Consider the following 25,099-nt stretch of genomic DNA (forward strand, 5'->3'; position numbering starts at 1 on the left):
CCCTGAGACACCCAGACTGGGGTGTAGTGGGCAGTCACAGGTCCCTAAACCCTGTAAGTCCTGGGCTCAGGTGATCCTCCTGCTTCAGCTTCTAGAGAGTACTCAGAACTACAGGCTTGGGCCGGCCACTAGCCAGGCTAATTTTTTTTTTTTTTTTTAATTATTTTTGTAGAGAAGGGTCTTGCTTTGTTGCCCAGCCTGGCCCTGAACTAATGGCCTCAAGTGGTCCTCTCACCTTAGTCTTCCAAGTTGCTGAGATTACAAGTGTGAGCCATCATGCCTGGTTCTATCATTAAATTTAAGAGTTTATTTCTACTTATAAAAAGAAAAGTTAACTGCAAAAGTGCCTCAGGCAGATCCTTCAGGAAGTATTCAGAATAAGACACTGTTGCCATGGGAGATGACAGTTCCACGTGTGTTGCTGCTCCTGAAGACCTTCTAGTGGAACAAGATGTAAAAAAGTCAATGATACTAACCTAGGCCTTCCTAGGCCTTATGTAGGCCTAGGTTAATATGTGTGTTTGTGTCTTCATTTCTAACAAAAAAAGTTTAAAAAGCAAAAATAAATTAAAATTTTTAAAAATAGAAAGCTAATAAGGATAAAAAGAAAATATTTTTATATAGCTGCACAATGTGCTTGTTTTGTTTTTTAATTTCATAAGCTATCTAGAGATGAATGTCCTTGTTTTAAACTGTTATGAAAGAAAATGCTGAAAAAATTAAAATTTATAAAGTAAAATGTTTATGGTAAGCTAATTTACTATTAAAGAAAAAATTTACATAAATTCAGTATAGTCTAAGGGTACAGTGTTTACAAAATCTATGGGAGTGTACAATAATGCCACAGGCCTACAGATTCATTCACCACTCACTCACTGACTGACTCAACCAGAACAATTTCTAATCCTGCCAGCTCCACTCATGGTCAGTGCCCTATACAGTTGTACCGTTTTTTATCTTTTTTTTCTGAGACAGGATCTCACTCTGTCATTAAAGGCTACAGAGCAGTGGCATGATCACAGTTCACTGGAACCTCGACCTCCCTAGGTTCACATGATCCTCCCATCTCAGCTTCCAAAGTAGCTGGGACTACAAGCACCTATCACCATGACTGGCTAGTTTTTCTATTTTTTGATAAAGATGGGGTTTCGCTATGTTGGCCATGCTGGGCTTAAACTCCTGGCCTCAAGCAATCCTCCCTCCTCAGTCTCCCAGAGTGCTGGGATTACAAGTATGAGCCACGGTGCCTGACCCCATTTTTTACTATACCTTTTCTATGTTTAAATACACAAATACATACCACTGTGTTAAAACTGCCTATAGTATTCAGTACAGTAACATGCTATAAAGGTTTATAATCTCAGAACAATAGGCTGTATTATCTAGGTTTGTGTAAGCACATTCTGTGATGTTCACAAGATGAAATCACCTGACAATACATTTCTCAAAACACATTCTTTCCGTTAACTGACACATGACTATATCAATAAAAAGTTCAATACAACAAGAAGTTATTATAACTATAAACACACACATACCTAATGACAGATCACCAAAGCATATGAAGCAAAAATTGACAGAGTAAAAGGAAGAATAGACAACAATAGTTGAAGACTTAAATACCCCACTCTAAATAATGGATAGAGCCACCAGACAAATGGTAAGAAAGAAAATAGATGATCTGAACACAAGAAATCAACGAGCTCTAACACACATACGCAAAACACTTTACCAAACAACAAAATATACAACCTGAGTGCACGGGGGACAGTCACCAGAATAGACCATGTAAGCTGACTCACAAGTTAAGTCTCAATAACTTTTTTATTTTTTTTAAACAGGGTCTCATTCTGTTGCCCAGGCTGGAGTGCAGTGGTGCAATCTCAGCTCACTGCAACCTCTGCCTCTTGTGTTCAAGTGATTCTCCTGCCTCAGCCTCCTGAGTAGCTGGGACCACAAGCGCACTCCACCACACCCAGCTAATTTTTGTATTTTTTTGGTAGAGACAGGGTTTCACCATATTGGTCAGGCTGGTTTCAAACTCCTGACCTCAAGTGAACTGCCCACCTTGGCCACCCATAGTGCTGGGATTACAGGCATGAGCTACCACACTCATCCAAGTCTTAGTAACTTTTAAAAGACAGACATCAAAGTTTTTTCTCTGACCACAACAAGATAAAGTTAGAAATCATTAATAAAAAAACAGGAAATGCACAAATCTGTGAAAATTAAACAACATATTCTTAACAATGAATCAAAGAAAAATTAGGAAACAGAAACAAATGAAAACAAAAACATAACATACCAAAACTTAGAGGATGCAACATAAGCAGTGTTCGGGGGAAATTTATAGATATAAATGCTTACATTAAAAAACAAGAAAAGAGTCGGCTGTGGGTGGCTCACACCTGTAATCCCAGCACTTCGAGAGGTCGAGGCAGGTGGATCACTGAGGTCAGGAGTTTAAGATCAACCTGGCCAACACTGTGAAACCCCATCTCTAGTAAAAATACAAAAATTAGCCAGGTGTGGTGGCATGCATTTGTAGTCCCAGCTATTTGGGAGGCAGAGGCACGAGAATCACTTGAATCTGGGAGGCAGAGGTTGCAGTGAGCTGGCAATAGAATGAGACTCCATTGTAAAAAAACACAAACAAAAAACCATACACAAGAATAGGACAGGGCATGGGAGCTGGGATCTGAAGCCAGTTGGATCATGAGGGTTTTGTTGCTCTTGGAAGATTCTTCTAGCAATTTCCATATCAACCAACACAGATGTTTCTCTTTCTTCATATGACGATTAGGGATCTAAACGTATCCAAAAAGCTAGAGGCACCATTTCCTCCCCGCCCCACTCCCCACCACTAAAATGGCAGGTTTGTAGCAATTGTTGCAGTAAACATAGAAATTGAAGAGCAGGAAAAATATTAAAATGTCCCTTCACCTGATCCACATGCATGTGACAGCCCAGGGCTTTGTGGTGGGAACAATGACTGTTGGTGTGGGCTATTCCATGCATTCGGAATTCTGGGCAAAACCTAAACCTCAGAAGAGATACAGGCCAGGAGCAGTGGCTCACATCTGTAATCCCAGCACTTTGGGAGGCTGAGGTGGGCAGATCACCTATGGTCAGGAGTTTGAGACCAACCAGCCCGGCTAACATGGTGAAAACTGTCTCTACTAAGAGTACAAAAATTAGCCAGTTATGGTGGCGCACACCTGTACTCCCAAGTATTCCAGAGGCTGAGGCAGTCGAATCACTTGAACACAGAGGTTAAGGCTGCAGTGAGCCAAGACCATACCAACACACCCCAGCCAAGGCACAACAGAGCAAGACTCCATCTCAAAAAAAAAAAAAAAAAAAGAAAGAAAGAAAGAAAAGAAAGAGTCTTGGTCTTGGTGCTATCTTGTTGCAGGAACTTGCTTTAGTTAAACATGTCATTACTAAAGTTAAGTGATCACACAGAAAACACATTATTTGATGGAATTCAGACATTAACACACTATTTTAAGTACTGACTTCCTTTCTTGCAGGCTTGATTTGCCTGGTGACCAAATTATTAGTAACTAGTTCACTAACTAGTGAACGAGGTCATTCAGAGGAGTCAAGTTAACAGATATATGTCACCTAATGTACTTTACTATGTAAAAATATCCACCTTCTTAAACTGTTATAAAGAAATTAGTTCCAAAGAAGACAGCAAGCCAATCCAGAAGTACTCCCAGTTTGCTGCAGAATCCCACATGCTTTGGATGTTATATAGGAGCCCTATTTATTCCCATTAATTTAACTTTCTTCTGCCTGCCTAGTAGACTGGTTGGCTCCTTAAGTGCATGGGGTGAAGTGACTTATGCCTGTAATCCCAGCACTTTAGGAGACCAGGGCAGGGGGGTCACTTGAGGCCAGGAGTTCAAGACCAGCCTGGGCAACGCAGCAAGACCTTGTCTCTAAAAACCCAAAAACAGGCTGGGTGCAGTGGCTCACACCTGTAATCCCAGCACTTTGGGAGGCTGAGGCAGGTGGATCACCTAAGGTCAGGAGTTCAAGACCAGCCTGGCCAACATGGTGAACTCCTGTCTCTACTAAAAATGCCAAAAAAACTAGCCAGGCACAGTGGTGGGCACCTGTAATGCGAACTACTCAAGAGGCCGAGGCACGAGAATTGCTTGAACCCAGGAGGCAGAGGGTGCAGTCAGCCAAGATCGCACCATTACACTCCAGCCAGAGGGACAAAAGTAAAACTCCGTCTCAAAAAAACACAAAAAACAAAAAAGTGCTTGGGGCCGGACATCTGTATTCCCAATGCTTCGGGATGCTAAAGCAGGAGGATCACTTGAAGCCAGGAGTTTGAGACCAGCCTAGGCAACATGGCAAGACCCCCATCTCTACAAAAAAACAAAAATAAAAACAAAAAAAATTAGCTGGGCATGGTGGTGCACACCTGTAGTCCTAGTTACCTGGGACACTGGGTGGGGAGGATAGCTTGAGCCCAGGAGTTTGATGTTACAATGAGCTGTGATTGTGCCACTGTACTCCAGCTTGGCAAAATAGCAAGACCCTGTCTCTAGTTAAAAAAAGAAAGTGCATTCCTCCCACAATGAAAAGTGTGTCTAACACAGCAAACAACAGAGATACAATCCATGGTAATATTTATTTAAGAATCACAATTGTAAAGATTAGGCTGCGTCCAGTGGCTCACGCATGTAATCCCAGCACTTTGGGAAGCTGAGGTAAGTGGACCACCTGAGGTCAGGAGTTCGAGACCAGCCTGGCCAACATGGCGAAATCCCATCTCTACTAAAATACAAAAATCAGTCAGGTGTGGTGGCATGCACCTATAATCCCAGCCACTCAAGAGGTTGATGCAGGAGAATCGCTTGAACCCGGGAGACAGAGGCTGCAGGGAGCTGAGATTGCACCACTGCATTCCAGCCTGAGTGATGAAAGTGAGATTGTCTCAAAACACAGAATTTTTTTTTAATATAAAGATTAGGATAACTTAATTATGGATTCCAGTTTAGCTCTTTAGTAACTACAGAATTGTATTCTACTATTGTTCTTAGAATATTTTAAAATGTCATCTTGAAATATATATGTATATTTTAAGCCCTGATACAAAGAAAAAAGAACATTATTAAGATGTGTACATTATGTTTATTTTATCTGTAAGAATCATACATTTTAAACTAAACAAATTATCTATAATGGAAATGATTAATGATTTATGAGCAAGTTGGTTTTGCCAGACATTATATACAAACTTTGATACACTACAGAATGTTTTACTACACTTGTGAAATTCTCTTGTCTAACCTGAACTTCTATTCCATAGTGAGAACAATTGATATACTGCTACCAAAGTGAACACACCAAAAATAACAGTAAGTTAAAAACAAGACAAACCCTAACAACTTTACAACTTAAGAAACTAGAAAAAGAACAAACTAAACCCAGAGCCAGAAGAAAATAAAGATTGGAGCAGAGATCAATGAAACAGAATAGAAAAAAAAAAAAAAAAAAAAAAAATCATTGAAAGCAAAAGTCAGATCTTTGAAAGGATAAAAAAAAAAAAAATCTGACAGCCCTTTAGCTCAGTTGGGGGTGAGGGGAGAAGAAAAAGGGAATAAAGGAGAGAGAGAGGGAGACAGAGACTCAAATTACTAAAACCAATATTAAGGTTAAATTGGAAACCACCAGTTCCACACAAATAAATATCTCAACAAAGAAAAGCCTTGAATCTGATACTTTCACTTGTAAATTCCACCAGCATTTAAAGAACAGCAATCTTTCTCAAACTTTTCCAAAAATTTGAAGAAAAGGGAATATTATCCAATTCATTCTATGAGGCCAGCACTGCCCCGATAACCAAAGACAGACAGAGACACGAAAGAAAACTACAGACCAATCAGCATCCTTTATGAACACTATTACTAAAATTCTCAACAAAATACTAGCAAACTGAATTCAGTAGCATATTAAAAGGATTACACATCATGACCATGAGGGATTTATTCCTGTAATGAAAGTATGATTCAACATATGAAAATCAATTAATGTAAGAAAGTACATTAACAGAATGAAGAAAAAAGTCATGATTATCTCAGTGAAGAAAAAGTACTGGACAAAACTCAACACCTTTTTTTTTTTTTTTTGAGATAGAGTTTTACTCTTGTTGCCCAGGCTGGAGTGCAATGGCCTGATCTCGGCTCATCACAACCTTCACCTCCGGGGTTCAAGCAGTTCTCCTGCCTTAGCCTCCCGAGTAGCTGAGACTACAGGCAGGAGCCACCATGCCTGGCTAATTTTGTATTTTTAGCAGACACGGGGTTTCTCTGTTGGTCAGGCTGGTCTTGAACTACTGAACTAAAGTGATCTGCACACCTCAGCTTCCCAAACTGCTGGGATTACAGACATGAGCCACTGTGCCTGGCCTCAAAACAGTCAACACACTAGAAATAGAAGAAAACTACCTCCTCATAATAAAAGCCATGCATGAAAAAACTATAGTAAACACAGTCAATGATTAAAGACTGAAAGCTTTTTCTCTAAGATCAGAAACAAGGCAAGGAAATCCACTTTTATCACTACTACTCAATATAGTACTAGCCTTCCTATCAGTTAGGAAACAGAAATAAAAGGCAACCAAATTGGAAAGGAAGAAATAAAACTATTTATTCACAGATATGATGTAGAAACTCAATGGATTCCACAATAATCTATGAGAACTAATAAATGAATTCAGCAAAGTAACAGAATACAAAATCAACACAGAAAAATCAGTTGCATTTTTCCAACAGCATGCGCTCACTTTATTAGCATTTTTTGGCAATGAAGTGTTTTCTTCTTTTTATTTATTTATTTTTGTTTTTAGATAGTCTCACTCTGTCACCCAGGCTGGAGTATAGTGGTGCAGTGTCAGCCCACTGTAGGCTATACTCCCCCTCAGACTCACTCAAGTGATCCTCCTACCTCAGCCCCTTGAGTAGCTGGGACTACAGGCATGTGCCACAGCACCTGGCAAATTTTTGTTTTATTTATTCATCATTTTCAAGGTTTTCTTTTTTTGTAGTTGTGCTATTTGGGTGTTCCTTGAGATTCTATAGGAATGAAAAACCTGAAATTAAGAAAACAATTCCATTCACAAAAGCATCAAAAAGAGTATCTAGGAATTAACTTAACCAAGGATGTGAAAGACGTACATAATGAAAACTATAAAACAATGGTGAAAGAAACGAAAGAAGATATAATAAACAAAACCACATCTCATGTTAATGGATTACAAGACTTAATGCTGTTAAAATGTCAAGAATAGGCCAGGTGCGGTGGCTCATGCCTGTAATCCCAGCACTTTGGGAGGCCAAGGTGGGCGGATCACGAGGTCAGAAGATTGAGACCATCCTGGCCAACATGATGAAACCCCATCTCTATAAAACAAAAGAAAAATAAAAAGAAATAAAATGTCAATAATACTACAGCAATCTACAGATTCAATGCAATCCTATCAAAATCCCAACTTATTTCCACAGAAAATAGAAAAATCCATCATAAAATTCATATGGAATCTCAAGGAACCTCTAAATAGCACAACTACAAAAAAAAAAAAAAAAAAAAAAAAAACCTTGAAAATGATGAATAAATAAAACAAAATTTGCCAGATACTGCGGCACACACCTGTAGTCCCAGCTACTCAGGGGGCTGAGGCAGGAGGATCACTTGAGCCTGGCGGAGTACAGGCTACAGTGAGCTGACACTGCCACTACACTCCAGCCTGGGTGACAGAGTAAGGACTATCTCAAAACAAAAATAAATAAATAAATAAATAGAAAACACTTCATTGCCAAAAAATGCTAACAGTGAGCACATGCTGCTGGAAAAAATTGCAGACTTGCTTGACAGAGTTGCCAGAAACCTTCAAATTGTAAAACACGCAGTATCTGCAAAGTGCACTAATGTGAGGTCTGCCTATACTATGACGTACCCATGCTGCCTGTGAAGCAATAAGAGTATTACGTGAAAGGAGACTTCAGGCCAGGCACAGTGGCTCACGCCTGTAATTCCAGCACTTTGGGAGGCTGAGGTGGGCAGATCATCTGAGGTCAGGAGTTCAAGACCAGCTTGACCAACATGGCAAAAGCCCATCTCTACTAAAAAGACAAATATTAGCCGAGTGTAGTGGTGCACACCTGTAATCTTAGCTACTCAGCAGGCGGAGGCAGGAGAATCGATTCAACCAGGGAGGCGGAAGTTGCAGTAAGCCAAGATGGCGCCACTGCACTCCAACCTGGCAACAGAGCGAGACTCTGTCTAAAGAAAAAAAAAAATGAAACTACTAGTTATCTAACCAGAGGAAAAGAAGTCATTATATGAAAAAGACACTTGCGCATTCATGTTTACAGCAGCACAATTCACAATTGCCCATCAACCAATGAGTGGATTAAGAACATGTAGTATATATATGTACCATGGGATATACTACTCAGCCATAAAAGAGAATGAAATAATGGTATTTGCAGCAATCGGGATGGAACTGGAGACCATTATTCTAAGTGAAGTAACTCAGGAATGGAAAACCAAACACTATATGTTCTCCTAACTGGAAGCTAAGCTATGGGGATGCAAAGACTTGAGAATGATATAATGAACTTTGGGGACTTGGGAGGAAGAATGGGAGGGGGTGATGAATAAGACTATACAATGAGTACTGTATATACTGCTCAGATATCAGGTGCACCAAAATCTCAGAAATCACCACAAAGAACTTTTTGATGCAACCAAATGCTACCTGTTCCCCAAAAACTACTGAAATTAATGAACTAAAAAGAAAGTAGACTTGAAGCCTGGGCAATATAGCAAGACTACATGTCTACAAAACTTTTATTTAAAAAATTAGCCAGGTATGGTGGCACATGCCTATATTCTCAGCTATTTGGAAAGCTGATGTGAGAGGATCACTTGAGCCCGGGAGACCAAGGCTACAAGTGAGCTATGATTGTGCCACTGCACTCCAGCCTGGGTGAAAGAGAAAGACCCTGGCTCTAAATAAAATAAAATAAAACAAAATGAATTAATTGTAAATATATTTTATAAATTCTAAGATAACTACCAAAAGAAAAAAAATTTAACTATAGTTCATATGCTAGGACAGCAGATAAAATGTAGTTAGATAAAATTCTCAATTAAACCAGAGAAGACAGAAAAAGTTTATAAACAAAGAACAAGTACAAAAATAGAAAAAAGTTACAGACACGGTACTAAGCAAACTACATCAATAATAACTTTAAATGTGAATTATTTAAGCCAATCAAAAGAGACTGTTGTAGTGAATTAAAAAATAAAATGCCAGACAGGATGCCTACAAGAAATTTTAAGTATAAACACAGAAAATGACTAAAAGTAAATGGTTGGGGACAGTTATACCATGCAACATTAATTTTTTTAAAGTAGGACTAGATGCATTAATTTCAGATAAAGCAGACTTCGGAACAAGGAAAATTATCCAGGATAAAGAGGGATATTACATAATGATAAAGAGGTCAATTCTCCAAGGGTCAAACAACCCTTAGCCTGTCAAAATAAGTGAAGCAAAAATTGAGAAATACATGAATCCACTATTATAGCTAGAAACTAGAACACCCCTCTACCAGTAACTGAGAGATCCAGCAAGGCAGAAAATCAGTAAAGATACAGTTCAACTGAACAGCATCATTAATCAGCTGGATCTAACTGATATCCACACAGTACTTTAAGAACAGCAGAACACACCTTCTTCTCAAACTCACATGGAATGTTCATCAAGAAAAACATTTTGGAACATAAAACACATCTTAACAACTTAAAAGATCAGAATTCATACAGTGTACTATCAGACCACAATAAAATTAAATCTAGAAATCAGTAAAAGAAAGACAGATAGAAAATCCCAGAATATAGGAAATTAAACATACTTCAAAATAACACAGTAGTCAAAAAAGTATTAGGATAAATTTTAAAATATTTTGGCCAGGCACAGTGGCTAACACCTGTAATCCCAGCATTTTGGGAAGCCAAGGTGGACATATTACCTGAGCTCTGGAGTTCAAGACCAGCCTGGCCAACATGGTGAAACCCCGTTTCTATTAAAATTACAAAAATTGGCTGGGCATGGTGGCATGAGCCTGTAATCCCAGCTACTCAGGATGCACTGGCAGGAGAATTATTTGAACTCAGGAGGTAGAGGTTGTAGTGAGCCAAGACAGCACCACAGCACAGCACTCCAGCCTGGGTGCCAGAGCAAGGCTCTGTCTCACAAAAAAAAAAAAAAAAAAAAAGGAAAATATTTTTAACTAAATGAAAATAAAAATTAAGCTCATCAAAATCTGTCAGATGTAGCAAAAACAGTGCTTAATGGGACATTTATAGCAGTCAAGGCATATATTTAAAAAGCTGTCATGTGTGTGGAACGTTCCCGTGTGAGACCCCCAAAAGGCGTGGGTCTCACTACATAGTGAGCTTGATCCCAGACACAGTTTCCTGCTGGAGGCAGTCGAGCTATTGGAAAGAAGGAACTGAAAGATGACTGATCAGTTTCTAATATCAACCACGATATCGTTTGGGCCTAAACTATGCGGTGTTGCTAAACTAAGTGACTCCATACCAGCAACCAGTTTCTGCTTTTAACTTTTATGACTCTTTCTTTAAGAATAGCTTTAACCTTTTCTTTACTTGCATGACTGCCTTGTACCCTAGATAATGGTTTAACTGGGGGGATATTTGCAAAGCAAATGCCACTATACGGATGGCTTTGATCCCAGACTCAGAGACTCCTGAATAAGGGTAGTTGAGATAAGTTGAGTCAGGAGCACAAAGGAGAATCTGGTTAAAAGATACTCTGATGAGCAAAACCAGAAAACCTTTTCACATGTGAGTCTTAAAACAGGATCAAACCAAAAATACCTGCAGCCATGAGGAATAATGTCTGGATGTAAATAAGCTTTGTGATCACAGGAAATTCTATCACTTTTTACAACCACTGATTGTGTATCTGACTTCTCTACTGTATAGACCATGTAAGGTATAGATTTGCATTTCCTCTTGCAATGACGTAAACCAGAGTAAAGAAAGTGTATTTATTCCTGGCCTTTGAAAAATAAAATTGCTGTTTTGGCACTGCCTTCTCAGCCCTCCGGACCCCCACTTCCCGTCTCCCTTTATTTCTATAAGCACACTCTCTCTTCCAGGTTGTGGGACCCTCTTGCAGATTGAGAGATCCCCGGCAGACATGCCGTCCCGACTGTCCCCGTCAGTCATGGTGGTTCACATCTGTAGTCCCAGCACTTTGGGAGGCCAAAGTGGAAGGATCACTTGAGCTCAGGAGTTCAAGACCAGTGTGGGCAATATAGTTGAGACCCCCATACCTACAACAACAACAACAACAACAACAAAATTAGCCAGGCATGGTGGTACGTGACTGTGGTTCCAGCTTCTCAGGAGGCTGAGGCAGGAGGATCCCTTGAGCCATATCAGAGTACTGCATTCCAGCCTGGTTGACAGAGGAAGACCATGTTTGAAATAAATAAATAAGTAAATATATAAATTAATGGTCGGGTGGTGGTTCATGCCTGTAATCCCAGCATCTTGAGGGGCAGAGGCGGGCAGATTAACTGAGATCACGAGTTCGAGACCAGCCTGGAAAACTTGGTGAAATCCCATCTTAACAAAAAAAAAAAAAAATAATAATAATAATAATTAGCTGCATGCGGTATTGGGCACCAGTAATCCCAGCTACTCAGGAGGCTGAGGCAGGAGAATCACTTGAACCCAGAAAGCAGAGGTTGTAGTAAGAAGAGATCATGCCACTGCTCTACAGCCTGGGAGACAGAGTGAGATTCCACCTCAAAAAAAAAAAAAAAAAAAAAAAAAAAAAAAAAAAAAGGAAAGAAAGAAGGGTCCTCATTATTATGGACATTAAAAGGAAAATAAAAATTATAAACAGCTTTATGTCCACAAATTTGATAACCAAAATGAAACAGACCAATTCCTTACAAGACACAATCTTAAAAAACTCACATAAGGAGCAATAAATAATGTGAATGTATCCATATCTATTAAAGAAATGGAACTAACAATTAATAATCTTCGAAAATAAAAAGCATCAGGCCCAGATGGGCTCAATGGTGAATTCTACTAAACATTTAAGAATGAAATACCAACTCTTTACAGTCTCTTCCAGAAAAGAGAGGCAAATGGAACACTTACTAACTCATTTGATGAAGCCAAACATCAAAACCAGATGATACACCAGAAGAAAGGAAAACTACAAACATATCTCTCATGACCATAGATGCAAAACTCCATAACAAAATTTTAGCAAAAATCCAACAAAGAACTATACACCCCAACAAAGTAGGATTTACTTCAGGTATACTAGACAGATTCAACATTCAAAACTGTTACTGTAACACATCATCAATTGGCTAAACAAGCTAAAGAAGAAGAAGTTTCATATGATCGTAATGAATACAGAAAAGAATTCGACAAAATCTTATACACATTCATGACAAAAACTCTCAATAAACAGGAATAAAGGGAACACCCTCAATTTAATAAAGAGTATCTATGAAAAACCTACAGTTAAATATCATATTCAATTATGAAAAAGTAGATTTTTCCCCCCTAAGACTGGGAACAAGGCAAGGATTTCCTCTTTCATCACACCCATTTAACATCATACTCCAAGTCCTAGAGAAAAGAAAAGGTATAAAGATTGAGAAAGTAGAAATAAAACTGCAGATGACCTGACTTTGTTAAAAATCCTAAAACATCAACAAAAAGAACCCTGAATCAAAGAAGTTTACATATAAAGCAGGGTGGCTAACACTTGTAATCCCAGAACTCTGAGAGGCCAGGGCAGGCAGATCACTTGAGCCCAGGAGTTCAAGACCAGCCTGGCCAACATGGTGAAACCCTGTCTCTACTAAAAAATACAAAAATTAGCTGGTTGTGGTGGCACATGCCTGTAGTCCCAACTGCTCAGGAGGCTGAGGCAGGAAGGTCGTCTGAAGCTGGGAGGTGGGGGTGAAGGGAGCCGAGATCATGCCACTGCACTCCAGCCTGGGCAACGGTGTGAGACTCCATCTCAAAAAAAAAAAAAAAAAAAAAAAAAAAATAGGCAATTATAGCAAGGTTGTAGGAAACAAGATTAATAAACAAAAGTCCATTACTTCCGTATACAACAGTAATAAATATTTAGATTTTGACACAGTACCATCTACCTTAGCACCAAACAAATGCACAGGAAGAAAACTACAAAAAACTCTGATGAGGGATATCAAAGAAAATCTAAATAAAAGGAAAGATTTTAAAAGCATATTTTTATTGTGAAGATAAGGTCAAAGACCTAGGCCCCCCACCAAAAAAAGGTTTTGCAATGGAATGTGCAGTTATCTCAATAAAATAGGCAACAGAAAATTCATTTTTTATGTGCCCAACTCAACAAATTTTGTTAATTACATTGATCTGAAGTGTATCGCAAAGGCAAAAATTAATTTTTACAAACTTGTTTCCAAATACCATTTCAGTAGATAATTCAGGGTAAGAAATATTATTGTTGATTTTCAGGATAGCTTTTCTTCCTTTGAATGCAGGAAAAGGTGTTCATTTAGGACCACATTTTATTTTATTTTTTTCTTTTGAGACAGAATTCCGTTCTGTTGCCCAGACTGGAGAACAGTGGCATGATCTCGGCCCACTGCAACCTCCATCTCCCGGGCTCAAGTGATTCTCCTACCTCAGCCTACCAAGTAGCTGGGACTATAGGTGCATGCCACCACAGCAGGCTAATTTTTGTAATTTAGTAAAGATGAGATTTCACCATGTTGGCCAAGCTGGTCTTGAACTCTGGACCTCAGGTAATCCACCTGCCTAGGCCACCCAAAGCGCTGGGATTGGGGGCATGACCCACAATGCCCAGTAGGGCATTTTATATATTGTCTTAATTTATTCAACAATCAGCATGTAAATTCACACAAGAATTATTTGAGGCCAGGTATGGTGGCTCACGCCTGTAATCTCACCATTTTGGGAGGCCGAGGTGGGCAGATCACAAGGTCAGTAGTTCCAGGAGTTTGAGAACATCCTGGCCAACATGGTGAAACCACATCCCTACTAAAAACACAAAAATTAGCTGGGCATGGTACGTGCCTGTAATCCCAGCTACTTGGGAGGCTGAGGCAGGAGAATTGCTTGAGTCCGAGAGACGGAGGTTGCAGTGAGCCAAGACTGCGCCACTGCACTCCAGCCTGGGCAACAAAGCAAGACTCTGTATGGGGGAGAACAGCAGGGGAGAATTACTTGATATTTGTACTTAGCAGTAGATAATTTTTTAACTGCAAGACGACCAGAGGTCACCAGTGTAAAACTTTCAACTTTGATTCAGCTGGTACTGAACTAAAGTTCAACTACTATTTTGCAATTTTTTTTTTTTTTTTTTTTTTTGAGACAGAGTCTTGCTCTGTCACCCAGGCTGGGGTAGAGTAGCACAATCTCGGCTCACTGCAACCTTCGCCTCCCGGGTTTAAGCAATTCTCCTGCCTCAGCCTCTCGAATAGCTAGGATTACAAGCACCAGCCACCACACCTGGCTAATTAATATATTTTTAGTAGAGACGGGGTTTCGCCATGTTGTTGGTCAGGCTGGTCTTGAACTCCTGATTTTAGGTGATCCGCCTGCCTTGGCCTCCCAAAGTGTTGGGATTATAGGCATAAGCCACCATGCCCAGCTCTATTTTGCAGTATTTCTTAAAAAACAGTATCTTAGCCGGGCGCGGTGGCTCAAGCCTGTAATCCCAGCACTTTGGGAGGCCGAGGCGGGTGGATCACGAGGTCAAGAGATCGAGACCATCCTGGTCTACATGGTGAAACCCCATCTCTACTAAAAATACAAAAAATTAGCTGGGCATGGTGGCGTGTGCCTGTAATCCCAGCCACTCAGGAGGCTGAGGCAGGAGAACTGCCTGAACCCAGGAGGCGGAGGTTGCGGTGAGCCGAGATCGCGCCATTGCACTCCCGCCTGGGTAACAAGAGTGAAACTCCGCCTCAAAAAACAAAAACAAAAACAAAAAAAAAAGTATCTTGCTTTCACAAACAAGTAACTTCACAAAATTTGTTCTATTGCAAGAGTTTTCTGCTTAAATTTTTTTTTTTTTGAGACAGAGTTTCGCTTTGTCGCCAGGCGCCAGGCTGGAGTGCAGTGGTGCGATCTCAGCTCAATGCAACCCCTGCCTCCCAGGTTCAAGCAATTCTTCTGCCTCAGCCTCCCGAGCAGCTGGGACTACAGGCACGCACCACCACACTGAGCTAATTTTTGTATTTTAGTAGAGATGGGGTTTTACTATGTTGGCCAGGATGGTCTCTATTTCTTGACCTCGTGATCTGCCCACCTTGGCCTCCCAAAGTGCTGGGACTACAGGTGTGAGTTACTGCACCTGGCCAAAAAAAATTTTTAGAGAAAACACTAGATACAGTTGAGTTTTGTTTTATTTAGTGATTTTTAAGACATTCTCTAGCACTGACTAAAGAAACTCCAACACTATTCTGGAGCAAACATCAAAGGAATTTAAAAAATAACTTTAAAATACTTTAGCTTTGGAAGCAACATACAGGCAAATTCATGAAAAGAGGAAGTTTACCCCCTTGAGGTAGGAAACTATGAGCTATTTTAATGATATTTTCTTTTTTACTTTTTTTATTTTAGAGATCGTCTCATTCTGTTGCCCAGATGGAGTGCAGTGGTGCCAATCACAGTAACTGTTGGGTACTGTGCTTATTGTCTGGGTGATGAGATCACTAGGACCCCAAGCTTGAGCATCACATAATTTACTCATGTAATAGTAAACCTGCACATGTATCCTTTACTATATGATGAAAGTTAAAACTTAAAAAATAAATTTAAAAAAATTCTACCAAAATGTAACCTCCATAAAATTAGAAATTTTTTATCTTTTGCTCACTGCTATATTCCTATTATCCAGAACATTGCCTGGCATATGAAAACTCAATAAATATTTGGCAAACTTTTGTTGCTAAATAAATGAAATCATAAAGTTCTTAGTTTTCTCAACCGTAAAATATGGGAATGACCATATGTGTGTAATCTCTTACAGTACCTCAGGCTTGGAAGAACCTACTTCATCTACAATACACTAATTCAGTATATTAATAATAAAAATGACAGAAATATTTAAGATAGCTAAGAAAGTAAACATGAAGAAGCTGGAAGAATCCTAAATTTAGGACTCAGGTATTTATACTCACATTTATTACTATAGTACTTAATTCAATCAATGTAGTTATTTAAACTGGACTTCAAAATTTCCAAGAGAAAAAACAGAACACAATCTCTATAATACATATCTAACTAACCTTAAAAAAGTAAATGAAGAAAATAATATTCTTTGAAAATTCCCTTTAACATCTCATGTAGACATTAAGTTTCTGTAAATGGAGTGTCAGGAGGCAGACACTGGGTTGCATCTAGGGAGGAAAGAAGAGTAGGGATGGTGGCAGTAAAAACAACAAAAAGGATATCTGATTTGGCCTACAGACACTGAAATTGCAAGATATCCCGGATAACTCTGTGGAATTCCACGGCATCTTCCCAAACGCACACACACAAAAGGCCTACAAAAAGGTTTAAACATATTTCTTTTCATGAAAAAGTCTTGATAATTAAAACTCCCTAGGAAGGAAAAATGAAGCAGGCAAAGAAAGAAAAGGATGAATTTAAAAAAACCAACCACACAAAAAATAATTAAAACCTAGCTGTTAATAAGTCACCTAATCTTGAGAGGGATGGCTTTTAACTATCTACGAAAAAAATTATTCCCATTACTTAATACTAGCTCACTAAAACTACTCATAAGTATAGCAATTATACAATACACCTGCCTATAATTCCAGCACTTTGGGAGGCTGAGGCGGGTGGATCAGGAGGTCAAGAGATCAAGAACATCCAGATCAACATGGCGAAATCCCATCTCTACTAAAAATACAAAAATTAGCTGGGGATGGTGGCACACGCCTGTAGTCCCAGCTACTCGGAAAGCTGAGGTAGGAGAATTGCTGGAACCCAGGAGGCGGAGGCTGCAGTGAGTCGAGGTGGCAGCCTGGGTAACAAGAGCAAAACTCTGTCTCAAAAAAAAAAAAATAAGGAACCAATAGCTTAATTTGCTACACCCCCTTTAGAAGTAACAGATACTTAATGATTTCAATAGATGAGAATTAGGCATTTAGAAGTTCCTAGGCTATATTTCTTTTTATTGAAGTATCCTAAGCTTTAAAAAAAAAATAGGCCGGGCGCGGTGGCTCAAGCCTGTAATCCCAGCACTTTGGGAGGCCGAGGCGGGTGGATCACGAGGTCAAGAGATCGAGACCATCCTGGTCAACATGGTGAAACTCCGTCTCTACTAAAAATACAAAAAATTAGCTGGGCATGGTGGCGCGTGCCTGTAATCCCAGCTACTCAGGAGGCTGAGGCAGGAGAATTGCCTGAACCCAGGGGGCGGAGGTTGCGGTGAGCCGAGATCGCGCCATTGCACTCCAGCCTGGGTAACGAGAGCGAAACTCTGTCTCAAAAAAAAAAAAAAAAAAAAAAAAAAAAAAATAGATGGAACTGAGGGATACTATTTTTTTTTTTATTGCATTTTAGGTTTGGGGGTACATGTGAAGAACATGCAAGATTGCTGCATAGGTACACACATGGCAGTGTGATTTGCTGCCTTCCTCCCCTTCACCTATATCTGGCATTTCTCCCCATGCTCTCTCTCCCCAGTTAGCACCCCACACTGTCCTCCCCTATTTCCCCCAACAGACCCCAGTTTGGGATGATCCCCTCCCTGTTTCCATGTGTTATCACTGTTCAACAATCACCTATGAGTGAGAACACATGGTGTTTGATTTTCTGTTCTTGTGTCAGTTTGCTGACAACGATGGTTTCCAGATTCATCCATGTCCCTACAAAGCACACAAACTCATCGTTTTTAATGGCTGCATACTATTCCATGGTGTACATGTGCCACATTTTCCCTGTCCAGTGTATCATTGATGGGCATATGGGTTGGTTCCAGGTCTTTGCTATTGTAAATTGTGCTGCAATGAACATTTGTGTGCATGTGTCCTTATAGTAGAATGATTTCTAATACTGTGGACATATACCCAGTAATGGAATTGCTGGGTCGAATGAAATTTCTATGTCTAGGTCCCTGAGGAATCGCCACACTGTCTTCCACAATGGTTGAACTAATTTACACTCCCACCAACAGTGTAAAAGTGTTCCTATTTCTCCACATCATCTCCAGCATCTGTTGTCTCCAGATTTTCAAATGATCACCATTCTAACTGGCATGAGGTGGTATCTCAATGTAGTTTTGATTTGCATTTATCTAATGACCAGAGATGATGAGCATTTTTTCGTATGTTTGTTGGCCTCATGTATGTCTTCTTTTGTAAAGTGTCTGTTCATGTTCTTTGCCCACTTCTGAATGGGCTTTTTTTCTTCTAAATCTGTTTTATTTCTTTGCAGATTCTGGGTATCAGCCCTTTGTCAGATGGGTAGATTGCAAAAATTTTTTCCCATTCTGTTGGTTGCCGATTCACTCTAATGACTGTTTCTTTTGCCATGTAGAAGCAGTGGAGTTTGATTAGGTCCCATTTGTCTATTTTGACTTTTGTTGCCAATGCTTTTGGTGTTCTGGTCATGAAATCCTTGCCGATGCCTATGTCCTGAATGGTTTTACCTAGGTTTTCTTCTAGGGTTTTTATGGTGTTGGGTCTTATGTTTAAGTCTTTAATCCATCTGGAATTAATTTTAGTGTAAGGTGTCAGGAAGGGGTCCAGTTTCTGCTGTCTGCACATGGCTAGCCAGTTTTCCCAACACCATTTATTAAACAGGGAATCCTTTCCCCATTGCTTGTTTTTGTCAGGTTTGTCAAAGATCAGATGGTTGTAGATGTGTGGTGTTGCCTCCGAGGTCTCTGTTCTGTTCCATTGGTCTATATCTGTGTTTTGATACTAGTACCATGCTCTTTTGATTAAAGAAGTCTTGCAGTATAGTTTGAAGTCCGGTAGTGTGATGCCTCCTGCTTTGTTTTTTTTTTAACTTAGAATTGACTTGGCTATGCAGGCTCTCTTTTGGTTACATATGAAGCTTAAGTTGATTTTTTCCAGTTCTGTGACGAAGGTCATTGGTAGCTTAATGGGGATAGTGTTGAATCTGTAAATTACTTTGGGCAGTATGGCCATTTTCATGATATTGATTCTTCCTAACCATGAACATGGAAGGTTTCTCACCTGTTTGTGTTCTCTCCTTTCATTGAGCAGTGGTTTGTAGTTCTCCTTGAAGAGGTCCTTTACATCCTTTGTTAGTTGTATTCCCAGGTATTTTATTATCTTTGTAGCAATTGTGAATAGCAGTTCGTTCCTGATTTGGCCCTCTTTACGTCTGTTATTGGTGTATAGAATGTTAGGAATTTTTGCACATTGATTTTATATCCTGTGACTTTGCTGAAGTTGCTTATCAGTTTTAGGATATTTGGGGCTAAGATGATGGGGTCTTCTAGATACACAATCATGTTGCCTGCAAATAGAAACAATTTGACTTCCTCCTTTCCTATTTGAATACCCTTTCTTTTTCTTGCCTGATTGCTCTGGCTAGAAATTCCAATACTATATTGAATAGAAGTGGTGAGAGAGGGCATACTTGTTTAGTGCCAGATTTCAAAGGGAATGCTTCTAGTTTTTGCCCATTCAGTGTGATATTGGCTGTTGGTTTGTTGTAAATAGCTTTTATTATTTTGAGATACGTTCCATCAATACCTAGTTTATTGAGGGTTTTTAGCCTAAAAGGCTGTTGAATTCTGTCAAAGGCCTTCTCTGCATCAATCGAGATAATCATGTGGTTTTTGTCTTTCATTCTGTTTATGCGGTAAATTATGTTTATAGACTTGCATATGTTGAACCAGCCTTGCATCCCTGGGATGAAGCCTACTTGATCATAGTGTATAAGCTTTTTGAAGTGCTGTTGCAATTGGCTTGCCAGTATTTTATTGAAGATTTTCACATCTGTATTCATCATGGATATTGGTCTGAAGTATTCTTTTCTTGCTAAGTCTCTGCCAGATTTTGGTATCAGGATGATGCTGGTCTCATACACTGATTTGGAAGGATTCCCTCTTTATGGATTGTTTGGAATAGTTTCAGAAGGAATGGTACCAGCTCCTCTTTGTATGACTGGTAGAATTCAGCTGTGAACCCGTCTGGACCTGGGTTTTTTTGGGTGGTAGGCTCTTAACTGCTGCCTCAACTTCAGACCTTGTTATTGGTCTATTCAGGGTTTCGGCTTCTTCCTGGTTTAGGCTTGGGAGGATGCAACTGTCCAGGAATTTATCAATTTCTTCCAGGTTTACTACTTTATGTGCATAGAGTCATTTGTGATAATCTCTGATGATGGTTTGTATTTCTGTGGAATCTGTGGTGATATCCCCTTTACCGTTTTTTATTGCATCTATTTAATTATTCTCTCTTTTCTTTTTTATTAATCTAGCTAGTGGTCTATTTTGTTGATCTTTTTGAAAAACTAGCTCCTGGATTTATTGATTTTTTGAAAGGTTTTTTGTGTCTTTATCTCCTTCAGTTCTGCTCTGATCTTAGTTATTGCTTGTCTTCTACTAGCTTTTGAGTTTTTTTTGGTCTTGCTCCTCTAGCTCTTTCAATTTTGATGATAGGATGTAGATTTTAGATCTTTCCTTGCTTCTCATGTGGGCATTTATTGCTATATATTTTCCTCTAGACACTGCTTTAAATGTGTCCCAGAGATTCTGGTATGTTGTGTCTTCGTTCTTGTTCGTTTCGAAGAACATCTTTATTTCTGTCTTCATTTCATTGTTTATCCAGTCAACATTCAAGAGCTAGCTGTTCAGTTTCCATGAAGCTGTGCAGTTCTGAGTTAGTTTCTCAATTCTGAGTTCTAACTTGATTGCACTGTGGTCTGAGAGACTGTTTGTTATGATTTCTGTTCTTCTGCATTTGCTGAGGAGTGATTAACTTCCAATTATGTGGTCAATTTTAGAGTAGGTGTGACGTGGTGCTGAGAAGAACGTATACTCTGTGGATTTGGGGTGGAGAGTTCGGTAAATGTGTTAGGTTTGCTTGGCCCAGGTCTGAGTTCAAGTCCTGGATAACCTTGTTAATTTTCTGTCTGGTTGATCTAATATTGACAATGGGGTGTTAAAGTCTCCCTGTATTATTGTGTGGGAGTCTAAGTCTCTTTGTAAGCCATTAAGAACTTGCCTTATGTATCTGGGTGCTCCTGTATTGGGTGCATATATATTTAGGATCGTTAGCTCTTCTTGTTGCATTGATCCTTCTACCATTATGTAATGTCCTTCTTTGTCTCTTTTGATCTTTGTTGGTTTAAAGTCTATTTTATCTGAGACGAGAAGTGCAACCCCTGCTTTGTTTTGCTCTCCATTTGCTTGGTACATCTTCCTGCATCCCTTTATTTTGAACCTTTGTGTATCCTTGGATGTGAGATGGGTTTCCTGGATACAGCACATCGATGGGTTTCGCTTTTTATCCAATTTGCCAGTCTGTGTCTTTTGATTGGGGCATTTAGCCCATTTACATTTAGGGTTAATATTGCTATGTGTGAATTTGATCCTGCCATTTTGATGCTAGCTGGCTGTTTTTCCCGTTAGTTGATGCAGTTTCTTTATTGTATTCATGCTCTTTACCATTTAGTATGTTTTTGGAGTGGCTAGTACTGGTTGTTCCTTTCTATGTTTAGTGCCTCTTTCAGGAGCTCTTGTAAAGCAGGCCTGGTGGTGATGAAATCTCTGAGTACTTGCTTGTTCGCAAAGGATTTTATTTTTCCTTCATTTATGAAGCTTAGTTTTTCTAAATATTAAATTCTGGGTTGAAAGTTCTTTTCTTTATGGATGTTGAATATTGGCCCCACTCTCTTCTGGCTTGTAGGGTTTCTGCTGAGCGATCTGCTGTGAGTCGGATGGGCTTCCCTTTGTGGGTAACCCGACCTTTCTCTCTGGCTGCCCTTAGCATTTTCTCCTTCATTTCAACCCTGGTGAATCTGAAGATTATGTGCCTTGCTGTTGCTCTTCTTGAGGAGTATCTTTCTGGTCTTCTCTGTATTTCCTGGACTTCAATATTGGCCTGTGTTACTAGATTGGGGAAATTTTCCTGCATAATATCCTGAAGAGTATTTTCCAGCTTGGATTCATTCTCTCCATCACATTCAGGTACACGTATCAAACGAAGATTAGGTCTTTTCACATAGTCCCATATTTCTTGGAGACTTTGTTCATTCCTTTTTACTCTTTTTTCTCTAATCTTGCCTTCTCATTTTATTTCATTGAGTTGATCTTCAACCTCTGATATACTTTCTTCTGCTTGGTCAGTTCAGCTGTTGAAACTTGTGTATGCTTTGCGAAGTTCTCATGTTGTGTTTTTCAGCTCCATCAATTCACTTATATTCCTCTCTAAGTTGTTTATTCTCGTTAGCATTTCGTCAAATCTTTTTCAAGGTTCTTATAGTTTCTTTGCACTGGGTTCGAACATGTTCTTTGAGCTCATAGAAGTTTCTTATTATGCACCTTCTGAAGCCTGATTCTGTCAATTCATCACACTCATTCTCCATCCAGCCTTGTTCCCTTGCTGGGGAGGAGTTATGATCCCTTGTGGGAGGAGAGGTGTTCTGATTTCGGGTGTTTCCATCCTTTCTGTGCTGGTTTCTTTCCATCTTTGTGGATTTATCCACCTGCTGTCTTTGTAGTTGTTGACTTTCAGATTGGGTCTCTGAGTAGACATCCAGTTTGTTGATGATGAAGTTCTTTCTTTCTGTTTCTTAGTTTTCCTTCTAACAGTCAGGCCCCTCTGCTGTAGGACTCCTGAGGTCCACTCCAGGCCCTGGTTGCCTGGGGATCACCTGCAGCAGCTGCAGAACAGTAAGGGTTGCTGCCAGTTTCCTCTGCTATCTTTGTCCCTGAAGGATACCCGACTGATGTCAGTCTGAGCTCTACTTTATGAGGTGACTCTTTGGATATATGGGGGTCAGGGAGCTACTTGAGGAGACAGTCTGTCCTTTATAGGAGCTCAAGTGCTGAGCTGTGAGCTCTGTTATTCATTCAGAGTTGCTAGGCAGGTACGTTTAAGTCTGCTACAGCAGAACTCATAAACTCGCCTTTTTTTTCCCCCCAGGTGCTCTGTCCTGGGGAGTAAGGGCTTTATTTATGAGTTTCTGTTGTGCTGCCGCCTTTTTTCAGGGCTGCCCTGCCCAGTGAGGAGTCAGCCTAGTCACTTTCTGCCTGCAGAGGCTTTGCTGAGCTGCTGTGGCCTCCCACTAGCTGCCATGTGAACTTCCCTTCAGTCCTGTTTATATGGGTGTAGTTAGAAATGCTTCGACAATGGCGGCCCACCTCTGTAATGGTGGGCTGCCTCAGCAATGGTGGACTACCTCCGTAGTGGTGGAGTGCCTCGGTAATGGCGGACACCCCTTCCCCACTGAGCTGGACCGTCCTGGGTTCTGTTGTACTTGCTGTGAAACTCCCAATCCAGCGTGTTTCAGATTGCCGTTTTTTTGTGGGGGTGGGACCAGCCGAGCCTGATCACCTGGCTCTCTGCCTCAGAGCCTTTTTGTGTGTGTGTGTCTCCCAGGTATTCCAGTCGCCTGTTGAAAAAGCGCCGGGATCTGAGTGATTTCCCGTCCCGTGACCCACCGCACCGGCTGAAACAGCCGCCCTAAGATTTGTGGCGCTATTTTGCCTGGGAATCTCCTGGCCTGGCTCCTTGTTTCAGTCCCCTTTTCTATCAGTTGAATGGGCCACTCTGTCTTCCCCGAGCTCCAATCGCCAGCTAAAATGGTGCCCAGACCCATGTATTTTGTATGGAGAATCGCCACGCCGGGGCACCGGCCAAAAAATCCACACCGGCTGAAATAGCCACACTGGCAACCTGTGTTGCTCCTCTGCCTGGGAGTCTCCTGGTCTGTGGGCAATAAAAATCCATCTGGAAATGCGGCGTCCACTCACCCTCTGTACTTTCGCTGGGGCAATCCTGAGCTGCTCCTAATCAGCCATCTTGGATCCGTCTACTATTATTTTTTATAATACAAATATTTGATATTTAGTAGTCTGAACAGTTTCATAAACATTTCTTACATGGGAAAATTTACCATTAAGGAGAACTTTAAGATCCTCACATAAATATGTTTAAATGATGGCCCATGTTGGACTTATGATTGTTTACAGTTTTATCACAAGAAACACATCTTTTGCTAACATTTACATACTTACATCTTCTGCTGTTTGCACACTTCTATCTTTTGCTAATATCTTAGGCGCACATTAATATCCTTTTCCATTTTTTCTGTCCAAATACTACCTGTTTTTCAAGACCGAGCTTGACATCTATTCTATTAAGCCTCCCACACACCCCCCGAGCTCTCTTTCATTCTTGATCTTAAGCACATATGGGCGCAAGCGCACTCTCTCACTCTCTCTCAGGAATTCTCGGCTTTAACCACAACAAAGGAAACCTAGGGAAGGAGAGAATGATCTTCCCAGAAAAGGAATGAGGTATAAAATTTCCCTCTTCATTTACCTTCCATTTGTAAAACATGTATAAGGCTTCATTGCATAGATGCGTATGAGGGACAGGTATGCTTCTAAAACGCTAAGAACAACCAAAGCAGATTCAAAAGGAGAAAGAAAAAAGCACTGGCCACCTGGAGTATTCCAGGATAAAAAGAAAACTAAGAGAAATATGTATTTTTATTTACATTATCTAGCCCACTCACCCATTTAGAAAACACAGAAAGGAACCAGTCCAAGTTTTGCTTAGAAATGATGTGTGCTTGGCTGAAATGCCTTTGAGAACTCAAGCATTTATCAGAAATGTGATTATTATAGTAGTAGCTCGACAGCAGTCAGAAAGGATATATTTGCAAGTAAGACAAGTACCTAACCTAAAGGTAGTAAACCTTTTACCTATTAACACTATTCCTATATTTCTTTTGCTTTTCATACTATGCAGAAAATAAGTTCCTTGAAAACACA

At 40.0% G+C, this 25,099-nt stretch overlaps 1 protein-coding gene and 1 pseudogene across 4 annotated transcripts in view; one reads left to right on the forward strand and one right to left on the reverse strand.

Moving 5' to 3' along the window:
- STRN3 (striatin 3) overlaps positions 1 to 25,099 on the reverse strand; it is a 129,352-nt gene that overhangs the window by 72,601 nt on the left and 31,652 nt on the right. The gene's annotated exons all lie outside the window — the stretch shown is intronic.
- LOC141583420 (HIG1 domain family member 1A, mitochondrial-like) lies at positions 394 to 23,787 on the forward strand (annotated as a pseudogene).

This window comes from Saimiri boliviensis, chromosome 2 (genome assembly GCF_048565385.1).
Source record: "Saimiri boliviensis isolate mSaiBol1 chromosome 2, mSaiBol1.pri, whole genome shotgun sequence".
In the NCBI taxonomy this organism is placed as follows: Eukaryota; Metazoa; Chordata; class Mammalia; order Primates; family Cebidae; genus Saimiri; species Saimiri boliviensis.